Raw genomic sequence first — 17076 nt, 5'->3', positions numbered from 1 at the left:
GTCTCTTTCCCAAAATTCAGCCTTGGTGCAGAATTACAGCCACTATTGCCAGTCCCACAATGAGCTTTCCTTAGTATGTGCCATTTCTGCGTCTGTAGTTTTTGAAGAGGAGGGGGGGGGCAAGGTGGAGGGTGGAGGCGTGGCCTTGACCAACTGATACTTTGAAACCCATGATGTCTTTCTCTCAGGGGTGGGCCAAATTCTCTGGGCGGGCAAAGCAGAGAAAGTGGAGGTAACCAGATGGGCCCATCTGAGCTTTCCTTAGGCTTGTTTGAGATTAACTGCCCCTCGCCTGTAAAGTGGACGAGAGCAGGCGGCAGCAGCAGGGGCGGTGACAAAAAGCCACGCTAAAGTTCGACAGTTTCCAGCTGTTTCCAGCAGCCTTCAGGCTGACCAGGAAGTCACAGAAACACTGTGGTGCGATTTCAATTTAATAAAATGTCATCGGACCCACATATCAGCTTGTACACAGTCTCCAGTTGTTTTAATTATGACAAAGTAGCTGTCAAAAGGCTCTACATGCAATCTGTTGCTGATTTTAATTAACAACGCACAGTAGATGATCCGTGACCTGAATGGATTTAGTCTCACATGTGTTCTGTACAGAATATGACTTTAAATCAGACATCCCTCCAATCCCTCCCAACAATGAAAAGTTTACATAAAACGTCATCATGTTGAGTCGATTGTGAACCAATTAGCTGTTAAATCAACTGAGAGGCCGGCGTTTCCCAGCATGCTCTGGGTCTGCCTGGGTCTTGCAGTCGGTGAAAAACAAATGCGCTGCCTGCGTCTCAGAACTGCGGCCGCCTTGCTCCTGTGAGATTATCGTAGCCTACGTGTGCATGATATCAGAGCAAGTCGGGATCAAGTCGGACACAAATCTAACGGCATGCAACGGGCGGTGACCGCCGGTGATCAATTCTGCACGGACCTGGCTCATCTTGAACATGCCTAATTTCTCAAAGGCAGAGCAGGATACCCAGGGCTCAGTTTACACCTGTTGTCGTTTCTAGCCACTGAGGGGCCATAGGCAGGCTGGGGGAACGCATATTAATATATATATAATGATATATATAAATTTTCATGCCATGGGACCTTTAACTCTTGGTAAAGATGGCACAAACTAACTTCATTGGCCTACTCCATTGCAAGTAGCCTAAAACCTGTAGTGAACAAGTAGCAGAAGTATCAGTATGTTAAGAATGGTGAAGAGCGTTAAATGATTGTTTCATTAGGCAAAGCATAGGCTATTTATCATTGCATATGGTAACGTTAATAGGTCAAATACCCTCATATTAATATGTTGTTTTGAAATAAATAGCTTGAATCAGCCTCAAATTGTATTTATTAAATAAAGTAGCATATATTTTCCTCTGAAACAAAAAAGTAGGCTACAAACAATTAGTAATAGGCTACCACTGGAAACTCATCTAACGTTAATAGATTAGGTAACGTTAGCGTTTTTTCAGTTAAAAAACTGTATAACACTGTATATATACCAAATTTAACAGAAAAAAGTTATAATAATCAAAATGTTACACTTTAAAGGTGCAGTAGGTAAGACTTTTAAACTAACTTTCTGTCATATTTTATAGCATACTTTAAACCGAACGGTTTAAAATTGGTGACTGCTTCAAAATAATTCTTCCTATCTTGTTAAACAAACTAGTCTAGCTAACATCGTAGTGGGTTAGTTTGAGTCTACACTGTGCAGTGCAGTAGTTGAGTCAAGTCTCAAGTCACCAAAAAAGAGTTAGAGTCAAATCACCAGGTTAACTGAGTTTGAGTCTGAGTCGAGTCACGAGTCCAGGGAATGGCGACTCCAGTCGGACTTGAGACCAGGATGAGTACTCTATCACTGTCTATTACAAACAAAAGTAGTCAGAATCTTCCTCCAACTTCCAAGTCCTATTTGAATAGGACTATCCTCTTTGAATGCTTGAGTCCGATTTCATAAATCCTCGAGTCCAAGTCATCAGTGTGCAAGTCCAAGTCAAGTCACGACTCCAGAAAATAGAGACTGAAGTCTGACTTGAGAACTCTATAACTGACAGTCCGGATCAGTTCAGTTTGTTTCATATTAGAACGGTTATTTTTTGCGTTTCTATTGTGAAAAGTTGTTGATGGTATCAATAGCACTCCATTCCGTTCTGTTCACTGTTACCCCTCTGTCGAGGTAGCCTACCTAGCACATCCAATAGTCCAATAGTGAAAGGTGGAGCTAAAAAAACTTCAGTCCTCAATTGGTGCGGTTGTTCTCTGCACTGTTGATAAAGTCGAAGTACAGCAAGAGCTGGATGGAGCAGTGAGGAATAGAAACAATTTTTCAGCCCGTTTCTTAACACAACAGGTAAAGTCCAAACAGATTACCTATGGTTGTAAAGGTTCTATACACCAAAAAGTGTTTGAGGGAAAGGCGGCTTAATAAAATGTGGCTAATGAAGTGCCAACAGGTGAGTTAGAAGCTTGAAGAGCACCTGCTTGTTATGGCACACTTTAAGGTTGCTGTTATCATTCTTTACCTTAAAATTCAGTCTCGGTGATAGTTACTCGGCAATTTCATTGAGGTTTCTGTTGCTCAGGTCAGTCCTTTGGGCTCTTCAGTCTTTGATGGGACTTGTTGGAGGGCAACATATTGTTGACAACATGCAGTATGTTCCACATAGTGAACACTCTAGGCTACAGGACATGTGTCACAGCTATTTTCACATGATCCTACCCTAAATTTTAAAACATAGCTCTACTGTTTTGGGGTGAGACTTTTTTTATTTAATGTTTCTGTACTTTGGTTACAAGTTACAGAGTCATTTTGAGCTAGAATATTTCATTGAAGATTATAAAAACAAAATCAATTCCTGATTAAATACACATGCCCTGTGGCTAAATGTCATATGTTTGTTTGGCATTGTCCATTCTAAGCTTGCATATGTTCATAATTTATTATTTGATTATACAAAATTGAATGTTTCCGTCTTGACCTGTACCTTTGTAAATTACTTTTTAATTCTAATTGAAATATTCCTGGCAGAATAAAAGTGTTTCAGAAATGTAATACCTATTTTTGGTGGCACAGTATAAATTGTTTGAGAAGATGAACAGCTGTCATATTAGAATGTTGGCTGGCATGTGTCTTGATCCACATCACAGCCAAAACCGACAAGATACTCGAGAATGTACTATACAAATGCAGCAAGGTCATGTCTTTCAGTCACTAGAGGGCAGTAGACTACAACAAGCTTCTGTTTTTTGAGTGTTTTTTTCTGCACGTAGGCTCTGAGGTCGGTTGAATGACCTCTCATAGAAAAAAGCACCACAGCTTAGTAAGACTTGGGCAAACAGTTACAGTTGTGTTGTTACAGTAAAAGCAATACTAATAAAACTGCACTTTATTTGAGACATGTTTATCTTTACTCATCTAATCATGATTGTTTATCTTTTCTATCCCTTACCACCCAATTTCAGAAAGGAACATTATTTGCTTCATAACTGCAAAAAACAGGCTCATGTGAGATTATGGCACCAGCAGCATGAGGGGGCCACTAACACGCTTTCGTAATTAAATAATGCACACCATTTATAAAACCTTAAATAATAATAAAATAATAATAAACTACCATGGCACCATCTTAGAATGGAATGGAAATGCTTCTTTATTTAAAACATATTTTAACAAACTTAAAACACCCAAAACACAAGTGTGAAGACATAATGGACAAGACGCAAGCTTTTATTTTAAAAAGTAGTAGCCCAGGGACTGCACCAGGTGGGAAGCTCCAGGCTGCAGCCGTGCAGTCTTGCATATTTTTGACAAACTAGTGTGAAACGCCTGTCTTTCCACACTTGTTTTTGTTTTCCAGCGGCCCGAATCGGCTCAAGAGTGCATCGGCCCTTCTGGCAAACCCATTGTACCATCTGGATTAAAGGGAGCACTTACTACATAAGAGGGTGTGTTAGGCCGTGAGAGATATTGTGTTAAAGCAGCAATGGGTGGCAACTGGTTGTTAACCACACAACATTTCATACCACGTCAATGACCCACATGCAGACAGGAATTTGAAAATAATTATTTTTCAGAACTGTTGGTAGATCTGAAGTGAAAGTGAAAAACCTGAAGTGAAGGACTCAAACGGGAGCTAAAAGTAGATAAAAACAAACCTCTTAGCTTTTCATTACTCTTAAATTTGAAATGTGTGTACTAACATAGGAGCAAAATGGATCAGTGTTCTTTCTTGCAAGACAACATTACCACTGTACCCTGAGTTACTGTATTTTTCCTACGTATTAAAGAGAAGATGTTTGGTCAACTTGTTTGCTCAATGACACAATGTGACAAAATACACTTCCTCTGACCCCCTTAGCACACCCACACACAGGCACACACACAACAGCAACAACTTCATAGCAAATGTTGATGAGCAAGGGAAGTTATGTTTTTACTTCAGTGAAAACAAATACATACATGCTCCCTGCTGTGGTATATTAAGAAAGGTACAGTGTTTAACATTAAAACATGATGTATAAATAATACATGAATATCCATCCATCCATTTTCATCCAGCCCAATTTGATATGCAACTCTATACGCCATATGTCGTATAGAGGAAAGTCAAAATGAAACTTATTTTATTATTTTGTTTTCCTCTCCATGGTGAGGTTAGACATGTGATGTATGCAGTAATTACTTCTGCTAATTACTTTATAGCTTCTCCCAGAAGAAATGGCAAACTGGCATTGAGTATGTAAGATGTGGCCTTGCAGCATGTGTCTCTCTCTTGCTCTCTCTCTCTCTCTCTCCCTAGCATCTCCCTCTCTCTTATTTCACATCAGAGACATCACCCCTTTCGACCCACAGTAGGGGTGAGGCTACAAAGCAGCAGCAACACATCCACAAATACATGAAGTAAAATAGATGAGTGATGAGAAGCATGTTTCTCCAAGCAAGTTTACGTTTAAAAAATTATGTTTATTTAAAGAGATTTGGAGAACAGTATAAAGGGACAGTTTAGGGGAGACTTAATTGGTATTGAATCCTCCTGAGCCAGCAGGCGCATAAGTGGTTCAAAAGACATGGTTACAACCAATGAATCTTTTCTTTGCACATAGTGATTTATTTTATGCTTTCCACAAAGCAAATGAGAGAGTTTTGTAACTTGTGACAGACCTTTATATTAACAACAGGTTACTGCATTCTGTGAACTACTAATAATGTATGATTGTAAACTTAGTTATGATACTATGACTTTGTTATATCCACATGCACCAGTGGTAGTATTATTTATTAATGTGTTGATATAAAATGCATTTTTGAGTAACAAATATTAGTGTGTTTCCTCTTTGTTCCATCTTCTGAAAATATCTCACTTGCACAACCAATATACTGTAGGTGCTTGTACAGAAACGTCCACTAACATGTACAGCTGACAGTCACGTCTTTACAGCACACACAATGGATGCTCTATGACAGCATGGGGGACGAAAACACAGGTTGTTTTGTGGGAGATTAGATGCAGCCCCGGCCCCAACCCAAGAGTTTGTAGTGTGGACTTTGACATAGTTGTCAAAAGTGAAACCCTTATAAGACAGTAAGGAATGGTTCCTGTGGTTGCTGCGTTATTGTGAAACTGCCCATCATACGTCTTTACAGTGATGTCACTCTGGAAAGCTGATAAAAACACAAGTCATGCTACTTTAAACTTCCCTTTTCTCTTTAAATGCCAAACATAAAGTCCATAAATCAACCACCAAAGCTTAATAATTTGCCAATGCCATTGCCGGGAAATGCAAACTAGTCTGGTGTTGCAAAAACAACACGCATCTGCCTGCTTTTACCACATAGTCAAGTCACATCCTGTGCCTTGTGGACATGATGTGACATTTAAAAATGCCATTGTAAATGACAGCAAAGTGCACGATGGGCCCCCAAAGGGGAGAGAAAAATTCCATACATTTGAGGAGCACAATGAGGAGCAATGAATTACTCTACCACTACCACTTATGTTTATCTTTTTCTCTTTTTGTGCCTTTGAAAATGTGTTTGTGTCAGAAATCTTAATAAGCAAGTATGCTCCTATTCTCTTTATGATGATTCTCCATGGGCCCTTTTGAAGGCCTCAATTGGCAGTGCATTTGACTTGATACTCGAAAACATACAAAGCCACAGGTTCTTTATTTACTGAGACACCTAACCAGAGCTCTTTAGAAGATCAATACACAATGACAATTTGGTTGTCAAAACCTAATTCAACATCTCCTGTTCTTGTTTTTCCATAGTGATTGCATTGCTTAAAGACCCTAATAATCTGTTTTTCTAATCAATTCAATTCAATTTTATTTATAGTATCAATTCATAACAAGAGTTACACTTTACAGATAGAGTAGGTCTAGACCACACTCCAGAATTTACAAGGACCCAACAGTTCTAGTAGTTCCCTCCAGAGCAAGCAACAGTGCGACAGTGACGAGGAAAAACTTCCTAAACTTCCAATAATCAGCTTCTTATTTTAAGAAATAGGGTACTACATGAATACAATATTATCTGTCAAACTTAAAAGAATACTTGTTCTCACATAAGATTTTTATATATTTCTATTTGTCTGTGATATCTTCTTAAGAAAAACTTCTTAGGATCCTTCCTTAGGAACTTCTTAGGAATTAGTTTTTCTTGTGAAATTCTGCATACTTTGACCTCTTCAGTGCTCTAAAAATCCTTCAAATGAAACTACGTCAGATAGTTCAGTACTCTTGTTGACCACTCATAAAACCTCTGGGGAAGGGTCACAAGTAGACTTTGTTTCATTTTAAGGGGTCACAAGCCAAAATGGATGGGGACCAATGTCCTATATAATAGATAATGAATAGTTTACTCTCTGGTAAGCAGAATGTTTCTGTTTAGGTTTGTTGTCTGTGTTGGCAGGGAGATGTCATTGTCAATCAACTCTGATTTAACCCCACCCATACCATCCTGATAAAGCAGATTGTTGTAAGTGCTTAACTCTTGTCGTATGAGGTTGTTTTTATCATTGCTTAAAATATGTAATGTTGTAAAGAAAACAAATTTTCAGGTGCTTTAAAACTTACTCAGATACCTTGTCATCACTTGTCCCATCAATCAAGTGCCTGCCAATGATACCTGACATCCAGCACGAGGCCTTCATATGCCCCCTAGAAGATCCTCCACCAGCTGTCACTGATTAAGTCTGACAAAGTCACTGGATCAGTCTCATTGGCCTCTGTGTTTGAAGTGTGACTGCAGTGTGTTATCTTCAGCATTGTAAATCAGCTGTCCCTGTGCTAATAGCATATTTTAGAGCTGTCAAACAGGACTGCAAGGAAGCAGATACACAAAACTATTTCTCTGATGTTTGTTGAAGAATCACAGGACTAATCCGGCTGCAAACATCTGTCATTATGTGCCGTGGTACAGCCCTACATCAACCACACGCAAACCAAACACAATGCAGAGCTGTATATGACATTACACAGACACAGCAAGCCTTATTGCTTACACGTCGTTCTACTTTATGATGTGTCATCCTTAACTCAATCTATCATGCGATATATACTGTTAGTATTTTTGCTGATGTGTGGCCAATCAGTGTGATATTTGGTTTCACAGAGGCAATTGTAGTATGTGAGTCACTTTCTGTTGGAAAGACAGCACATGCTGACTCTGCTAAATAATGAGCTGGCAGTAAAGATCTGCTGTTTGTGCACAAACTTCTCACCGACACAAACAGCTTCCTGTTCTGCCATTTTACCCCTGCTTGCCTTCTTTTTTTGTATCAAAGTATTGTTTCCATGTGAACACAGTTGATGCAAACATAATGTAATGAGGCAAATACTGATATACGCTCAGAGAGAAAGCACACGTGATTGACAGGTTGTTTTGCACCACTACTTTCCTGTTCCTCTCTTTGACAGCAGATTAAACTGACAGATCCTGGCCCACTCAGCATGCGCACACGCACACACACACACACAAACACACACACACACACACACACACACACACACACACACACACAACACACACCACACAGTCTGGAACCACAGGCCAAATAGAGGTCATGACAAGTCCTGGCAAGTCATCCATAGTCAACTTAATGAGGGTAGTGGAGACCTTGACACACATGCGCACACACACACACACACACACACACACACACACACACACACACACAAGCGCCTGCTATCAAACATGATTATCATGCCGTTGAGTGAAACGACCAAAACATCATATGAAAAGACTTGCATCAGGTTACCTTGCGCTACCGCCTGAAATCCAAAGCTTCACATCAAAGTATCATGACCAAAGAACACAACCAACATGTTGTATATTATATTCCATAGATTTAGGTTTTTACTTGCAGGTCAAAAAGGATTAACACATGAGCCATGTGCCTCCTTAAGTAAGCTCCTCTATGTTTTTCTTACATGCCGCTGATGAGACGTCAGATTGACTGTAAAATTATTCCGCATTGTAAAAACAAAATGTAGTTTGGTGAAAATAATAACCGCTAAGCATAATGAGTAATGAGAGAGAAAACATGTACATGTCTGTTTGGCAGCAACACATGCACATACATGCATAAATAGAAAGCAACAATGTTTGTGGCTCCCTAATGTAATAAATGGGAGTTCAAATCGGCACTAGGATATATGCTACTTTTGGAAGCCACCCCTTCAGTCTATTTCTGATGCGCTTACTTAACGGCAGTGACAAAAACAACGGTGGTTTACGATGCTGAGCACTGGAAAAATAGAACAGATCTAAGAGAAGGGAGATGAAACCCCCAATTGGGATCACATTCAAACCTTCTAACCCTTTTCAAATAAATTATCCACAGAACTCTAGCTAGAATAACTACAGTATTGGACAACATTGATTCAAAGAGGAGTAAAGAATGGGGGAATGGAATTGAAAGAAGCATATGAAAACAAAGAGAACAAAAAATCATGAACATATTTTGTTATGTTATGTTCTGTATGTCATATCAGTACAGTTCCTCCCGTTACTCCATTGTTGATTCCACTACCTCCAAAGGACCTTGATGTCTTTCTTCAGTGTTTGGTGCTGCTGATTCTACTATAAGGCTTTTTGTTTCAGTCCGGTACAAAAACAAGAGGAACCCAGAGGACCATCAGAGCCCAGAGTGGAAGGAACAGGACAACAAGTGCACCAAGCCGAGTTGCACCACTGACTGCTGCAGGCCAGTCAGCAAAAGGCACAGCACAATCTGAAAAACTGGTTCTTAGTGTATGTCTGCAATGTGTCTGTCTCCCCATCTGTATGTTATTTGAGTTCAACGACACAGTCGCACAGACTGATTCAAGTCGTATTGCCATATTTTGAATCACAGCACATAAACATGCTTTTTTGTTCTGCGGCTTCAACTCTTTCCATTTATTTCCATGGCAACTGGGGAGAAAAAAAGATTGGTGAGAAACTGTCAATATGGTATCTATAGAAAGTGACTGACTGATATTGAAACATGCCCGCTTTGCACTAAAATGCTAACAGCTTTTGAAGTTCGCACTTTTCTGTGTCACACCTGCTTTTGGTGAGGCAAGATGAAAGCGTGCCTGTGAGTAATGCTTTTGCAAACATCATTGATACAGCATGTTATTTTCTCTCACTGTGACTCACAATAAAACATACAAGTAATATGGTGTCTAAGTTCGGCCTTCTTCTTTTCCCGGCCTTGCAGATTTGTCGCTGCACATTTCAATCCAGTGAATTCCTTTCTGGCCTTAGTCCACCACTGACTCTCTCTCAGTTTTCCCTTCTCCCCCGCTCTGGTGGGGCTTTCTATTTTTCTTTCTTTTTTTCTGGAGTCCTGAGACACAGTGACCCACTTCCAGTTCCTTCCTCTCCCGCAGCAGTGTGCGTAAAAGTTAAAGCTAAAGATTTTTGTTTTTGCAGCATTTTTCTCCAGGTCCACCACCACGCACCCTCCCTCCCACCCCTTCTTCTTTCTCCCATACAACACACCCACCCACCCCTACTCACCCTCTCTGCCCAGGTCCTGTTTGCAAGTGGGAGTGGATAGGGATCTTTGCCATGAGTCATTACCAGGGGACCCCTGGCACTCTGCTGTACCCCTCCTCTGCATGCAAGGAATGCTAGCTAGATGCACTCGAGCCGTAATGAAAGGGGGCACTCATTCAGATGCAGGCAGCAGAACTTTATGAAAGTTTGATAGACAGCAGGGTGTTGACAAAGAAAAGCAATTTTGAAAAATGAGGATTTTCCACACGTAACAAGTCCATCCAGAGGACCAGAAAATTGACAGTCAGGAGGTTTTTATGAGTTCTTTTTTCCCCTTCTGTTCTTTTTTAGGTGTGCACAGCTGCACTTTGAGGCTGTGGAAACATTTGCAGGCACGCACAAGGCTCTGGCTCTCTGACATACTCTGTCGTTAAACATGTATGCATGCCATGCAACCTGAGTTAAACCTATACCTACCCAATCCTTTATAACAAAAAACAAAGCAAAAATGTGTCTTTCTTTCTTTCTTTCTTTCTCTTTTTCTTATCCCACTGTTGTTTCTTTTGCTCTCTCCAGCCTCCCCTGCCTATTGTTTTTCTCCCTCATTCTTTCTAGCTTCCGCCTTGGCCAGTCTGGCAGGGCCAGGGGTTCAAAGACGTGCAAGCTCCAGAATGTAGGTCAGCCATCGGTGCTGAGTTACCGATTAAAAACAGCTGTGCGTTTGTGGGCAATTCTCTGAGTCTGCTGAGGGCAGCGGCCATCACAGAGCTGTACTGAGTTATAACCCCCCCCTCCTGTAACTCCTGTGCTACGTTCCACTTTCCTCCTCTAAAAATGATGAATCATGGGATTGCATGAGCACACAGCACACGGTTTGGGTTAGCTTTTATGAACTAAATTTAACATTTATATGCAAACAAATGCTGTGAATCCTGCTCATCACTGCTGTCTTATTGATCTCTGTACATGTGGAGAAATTAACATGTGATAGCATGTTTTTGTCTTTCCTAACATACATGTTTCCCCTCTTGTTGCTCTTTTACTTCCCTCATAAAAACACAACTGGAGGTTCGTTGCCCTCCTTTTCACCGAGCCCTTAAAAAACAGCCGGGCATATCTGTGGTTCTGCCTATTGTTTTCTGATGAAAACATTGCTCAACTGAAGAATGTTTCCCTCCGGCTGCTCTGGACAATAGCTGATGTGTGACATGAATTAACCAGCGAGTGCCTGAGCTGAGTCAAAGCTGCGGTGGTCCTGAAGGTGACACTTATACTAGCATGTACGGATTAGCCCACCATGCCCTTCCCTCAATACCAGTGCTGGTTCTTAAATACAAATATACACACAGCACCTGGGGGAAATTACCTGTCATGACCCATGGGGATGCCACCTATCACGGGCCTCAGAGTGTGTGTGTGTGTGTGTGTGTGTGTGTGTGTGTGTGGGGAGGAAAGAAAGATGGCTTATTTTTGCAAAAAAAAGTGCCCGGCATACGAGTCTTGAAGTTCAGTACTACACAAGTATTTGCAGAGACCCCTCCCCAAAGCCAGAGACAAAACCACACAAGCAAGAAAACACAGCGCTGAAGCTGTGTATGAGGAAAGTGAAGCAGTGGAAGAGTACAGCAGAAAGAGAGCTGTTATGACTTCTCCCAGTCCAGACCCTTTAACACCCCTCCCTCCACTGCCAGCTCAGCAGCGGATATGAGCCAAACCCTGTACCTTGCAGCTGTGGGCCTAAAATGCCGGATGGGCAAAATAATGCACGGAGACACACTCAGAATTTAAGTGTGATGCAAGCAAACAAAGAACATAAACAAAGGTTGAATCAGTCACAAAAACAAATGTTGCACTGTATGTACAGTATGTGATCCTGTTAGGATGGTAGTAATTACAGCAGCTTTGTCTCTGACATTTGTCCCTGCCACGCCCTTTGACCACTTGTGAGTTAGCTGATGACAAGCTTAAGTTAGACATTTCAGCAACGCAGGTATTCCCGCACACATGCAACAAAATATTGGTGGGACACATGTGCACGTATATTATTTTCAAAAGCGTATGGATGCTAACAGTTGCTAGCTTAGAAACTGAGTTATATATGCTGCAACCAAATATTCCAAAAAGAATATTGGCTACATATTTTGTGTTTCTGAGAGTGGAATGACTGCTTGTGTGTCCTGTTGGGATGTTTTCTGTTTTTAATTTGTTTTCTCACTCTCAGGTCTCTCAAGTAGCATACAACATTAAGTCTACAGATTGATAGGATTATATAACATTACAGCACAAAACCCTCCATAAAAACACATATTGCTGCCCTTTAACATTTTGGTTTTTCTTAAGATTAAACAAAAGTGTTAATTTTGTGAGCCATAGATATGTTAGTAGATATTGTTGAACTTTGGACTGAGCCATGCAAGCTTATTACAACTCTTTCCACTCTTTCTGCTAAGCTAGGCTTATCCTCTGGCTCCAGCTCTGTATTTAACACACAGACTTGTCAGACAGATTTGTATGGATCCTCTCATCAAAGTCTAGGCAAGAAAGTGAATTAGCTGTGTTAGCTGCAAATAAGCTGTAAAGCAAATTTCCTAAAATGTCAAACTCTATATATGTGTAGACCTACGTGTAACAAATCTATGTTTCTTTCCGCTGCAAATCCAGTAAGCAATGGAAAAATCAAAATCCAAGTGTCACTGTGACTGTGTTTTCCAGGAAAAAAACACAACAAATCTTTATAGTCAGGTTTGAAGCCTACATGGGGTAATAACTCAAAAGACAGATTTTGGGTGGAGTATCACTTCAACTGAATGCACGGAAATGCACAGTAAACAAGTCACAAAGGTTAGAGGCAATGACACACCAGGGATTTGTAAATCCAGACATCCTGACAAGGATTCTCTTTGAGACATCAGACTAAAGTCTAAAACCAGGACAAGTCATTCAGTTCTGCTTCTTGTTTCATCTCAAGACTGCTTTCATTTTCTAATATTCATCCATTATCAGAAAATAATCACATCCATTGGTGGGTGGTCTGTCACCCCCACCTTTTTCCGCTGCACACCCATAAGAGAAGATAGGCCTGGTTTACATATTTATAGGGAGGACGTTTGTTGTTAAAGACCCGCTGTTCGAGTGTATCCATTAGCTTAAGTTTGCTAGTTGCCATGGTCACGGACATGGTTGTTTTATTCAAGCCCATTCAACCTCACATACACACATAACCCCCCCCCCAATTCCTTAAGTTTCAGTGGCTGTATGTTTTTTTAACGTGGTGTTGGTGTCCGTGTTTCAGCCTGGTGGGATTAAATAGTGGCGCTAACATTTAAATTTAAAAACTGAGTAAAGCATAAAATACAAATGACAGTACATGTTATTTGGAGTCACTGCTTTATTTTGCAAATTTACCATGATTCTCAGCTACATATTTGAAGGTAGCGGCTCTGTGCACTCATGCTTCAACAAGACATAAGTTCCTTGTCCCATGGAGGACATATGCCACAACAGCGTGGTGTTGTCATGTGGAATTGAGCACAAGAGGGGAAGGAGCAAACGACAGTCGTTCCACCGCAGCACCCATGCCAGCAAGGCAGAGAAACTGAGGAACCTAAGAACCTGGAGAGAGTCCAGGTCACCAGTGCCAGATGCAGAAAACAGTCCGGGTGCTTCTACTAGTGCCACAAAAAAGAGGTTGGACCACAAGAGTGAAACGGCATAGGATAGACGAATAGTTTGCCACCTTTCAGTCTCTTGCTGTGTAAACAGACGTCAGCTCAGAACCACACAGAGAAAGCAGAACAGACACGGATGGGTGTGATGGGAGGCAAAAAGGTCTTTTAGATGGTCTTTATGCTCATGTACAGAGTACAGACACAGAGCACACTACTGTCTGAGTGACAGGTACAATACTAACAAAGAGCTTCAAAGATCCCTGTGCAGCTAAATGCAAATATAGAAAAACAGAGAAATGTGTCAAATGATAGTGTCCAAAATCATGATGTGAAAAAGAAACAAAAATGGCTCATCATAGCCAATGATTTAATTAATACACTTTCACAAATATTAATATTCTGATAGTCATGCTGAAAGTCATGCAACCAATTTGGTGACATAGCTATCTCAAATTTAGTTGTAGAATTAAAAGATTTAGTAACTTCTGGCATCTTCTATTGACATTGTTTTTTTCCTAGTTCAACATAAGAATATCAGCATCATGTGCTCATCATCCCACCATGCTGAGATAAGCATGGCTGTTTTAGACATGACTCAAAGAGACGTGACAGCCAGCACATTGAAGCTGGACTGTGAAAGCTGACTGGGCGAATAAAAGGCCTTCTAAAGCCACCAGACGGGTCCTCCCCAAACAATTCTAAATGTTGCTGCAAAACATAAACATAAAGATGCAGCACTACGATTGTGAAAGGAAAACGTCTAGACTGGATACACAAATGTGTGTATGTGTGTGGGTGGGATGACTGCCCTATACATCTGTGATTTTCTGACTAAAAGAAAGAAATATAACACTGTTTGAAGCCTAGCAATAAAAAACAATAACGAACATGGATATCATCACTACATTAAGAGATAATTGGCCGGCATCATCTCCATTTGTAAATGAAGTAAGAAAAGTTACCCAGGGAGGCGATGAGTCTGAGGCTTACAGAGGTTTTGTTATTTCACGCAAGTGCCAGCTATACCATGAGAGCGCCCTGCCTTAAAATCATAATTAAAAAGATGTTGCAATAGAGTTCTGCAAATGTGTAGTATTCTCTTCACGCTTGTAGGTGCAGACACATTTGTTCTGTGATACACAAAAATGTTTAAACATACAATTCGAGGTGACGTGAATATTGCTTTGTACAATAACATTTTAGCTGTTTTTAAGTTAACGCTGCAAGGCAGATAAGTAACAACCATTGGATCATGCATTTGGATGTTTGGGTTACGTTTGTACTCATCTCATGTTGTGTACACGCCCCACCTCTCCCTTTAGGAACATTTCCCGACAGTTAACTCTTTGTTATTTCTCTGCTACGTCACCAGCTATGACACACAGTATGTTCCTGAAAATGCACTGGGGGAGGGATGGATGATGGGGCTTGTAATTTCTCTTTGTGTCAATGTCTACTACGCAAACCATATGGTGTATTGCATCAAGTTGAAGCTCAATGGAAAATTGTGCAGTCTCAGAAGCAGGAGCATCAGTTTGTCACGGGACATTATTAGTCTAGCAAACATGAGATGTTGCTCAAGGCCAATCAGAGCCTGCTACCTAATACGACGTGACCTTTGTTCAGTATGGGCATGAACATTTCTGGTCTCAGCCTCGTAATAGGCTTTCACTCTAGCAGCTCAGGGCTTTAGCATCTATTTCAACGCTTACAAGACCTGTATGGCTTGGTTTGTATGTAAACATCTTGTCCTAGGTCTGTACATGTGTCGTGCAAAATGTGTCTGTGGACTTTCTGCAGTTACAATAAAGCATAGTGGCATTAACAGGCCTGATCCTGAATACATGTGGAACCAAGCTGGTAGAAAAAGCAAACTACAGTTACTGACCTTTGGCCTAAAGGATGGAGTGGAGGGTGCTTGCAAATGGGAGGAAGGTAGTCTGTAAACAATTCATGTCACAAACATAAGCAACTCCCCAACTGTGCGATCTCTCTTCCCTCGTCTATCATTAGCTTTCCTGATGCCTGGACCCAGCCAGTAATCAGTGTTTGATAATATGGGTTAAGTGAATGTGACAATATGTACATTAATTTCACATAATTTCTTTCTTGAGGTGGTGGTGATGAGATTGTGACATAAAGAGACAATCCTCATTAAAGAGAAGTCAAAGAATAAAAAACACAAATGACACAGACTGGCTTGGCTTGTTTGTCATGGCTTCAGGCTATTTATTGTTGTCTTTTCAAATTAAACAACTTTAGAGTCTCCAGACTATTTATTGTTGAAGGTTTCACAAGAACTAAAACATGGCAGTAAATGCATGAGACTGACAGAGGAGTAGCGTGTAAAAAGGAACCACCCTTCAGTCACATATTGAAAGCATTTGGGTTATTTCCTGAGAACATCAGTTTGATTGGAGGATTATCACTTTGAGACTGCATGCTGTGGCTCAGGAAGCAGAAAAACACATGTTGCTGATATTTTGTTCCTCCAGTTGTGCCTTGAAATGGAAATTGAGTGAAGCAGGATAATGAAACCCTCCATTGTCATTCCATTAGAGTGATTCATTTTGTGATGGATGACTATTGCATATGACTGAATTTCACATTGAAGAATTTATTTGTTGTTATCTGTAATTCTAAAAAACAAAGACATTTATTAAGTTTATTAATAGTCTCAATTCTCAGTGATTACATGTGGAAGGCTTCTGGAGAGTTGCAGCACAGGCATGGTGTATTATATATTTGACTCCAAACTTTTTGCCCAATAACATGCAAGTAAATAAGGGAAAAGGGAAATGAAAGTGGCTAAAAGGACCACAATGAAGAAGACTGCAGTTTCAGTAGACTTGAAAGAATTATATCTGCAGTCAGTGAAACTGAAATAAAAAGCTAAAGATAACACATTTTCTATGCCCACAATTAAGTAAATAGTTATCTATAATAGTGGAATACAGCGCAGGGTAGTTGCTTAAAATTAAAAAACCACAGTATATAACTAAACTACACATTAAAACCCCCAATATTATTATCATTATCAAACACTTTACTGTTCTGACCTACATTTCCACAAAAGAGTCGTAATGTTCCAATTTACTCTCTGAGCATAAATGTTGTCGTTGAGTCCAGCTGGTTACCGATAGGAAGGACAGCATCGAGATGTTTGGCTAAGATGGAGCGATAGATGGAAGAAAACAAAGAAAGAGTGGAGAGTTTATAGTCATTTGGCTGACAGGCCAGAGGCCATGAGCAATGCAAGGCCTGAGCCACTATGATCAGAGAGTGTGCAGATGATAAGTCTATAAATAGAAACATGCAGTGGGAGGGACAAAGGCTATTTCCTTTCATATGATGCAAAAGGATGGTTGATATGCTGTACTGTAATGGGCACTTTAGAATCATTGCCTTTTATACCCA

Source organism: Etheostoma spectabile, chromosome 2 (assembly GCF_008692095.1).
Source record: "Etheostoma spectabile isolate EspeVRDwgs_2016 chromosome 2, UIUC_Espe_1.0, whole genome shotgun sequence".
NCBI lineage: Eukaryota > Metazoa > Chordata > Actinopteri > Perciformes > Percidae > Etheostoma > Etheostoma spectabile.
This window is presented reverse-complemented; position numbering follows the sequence as displayed.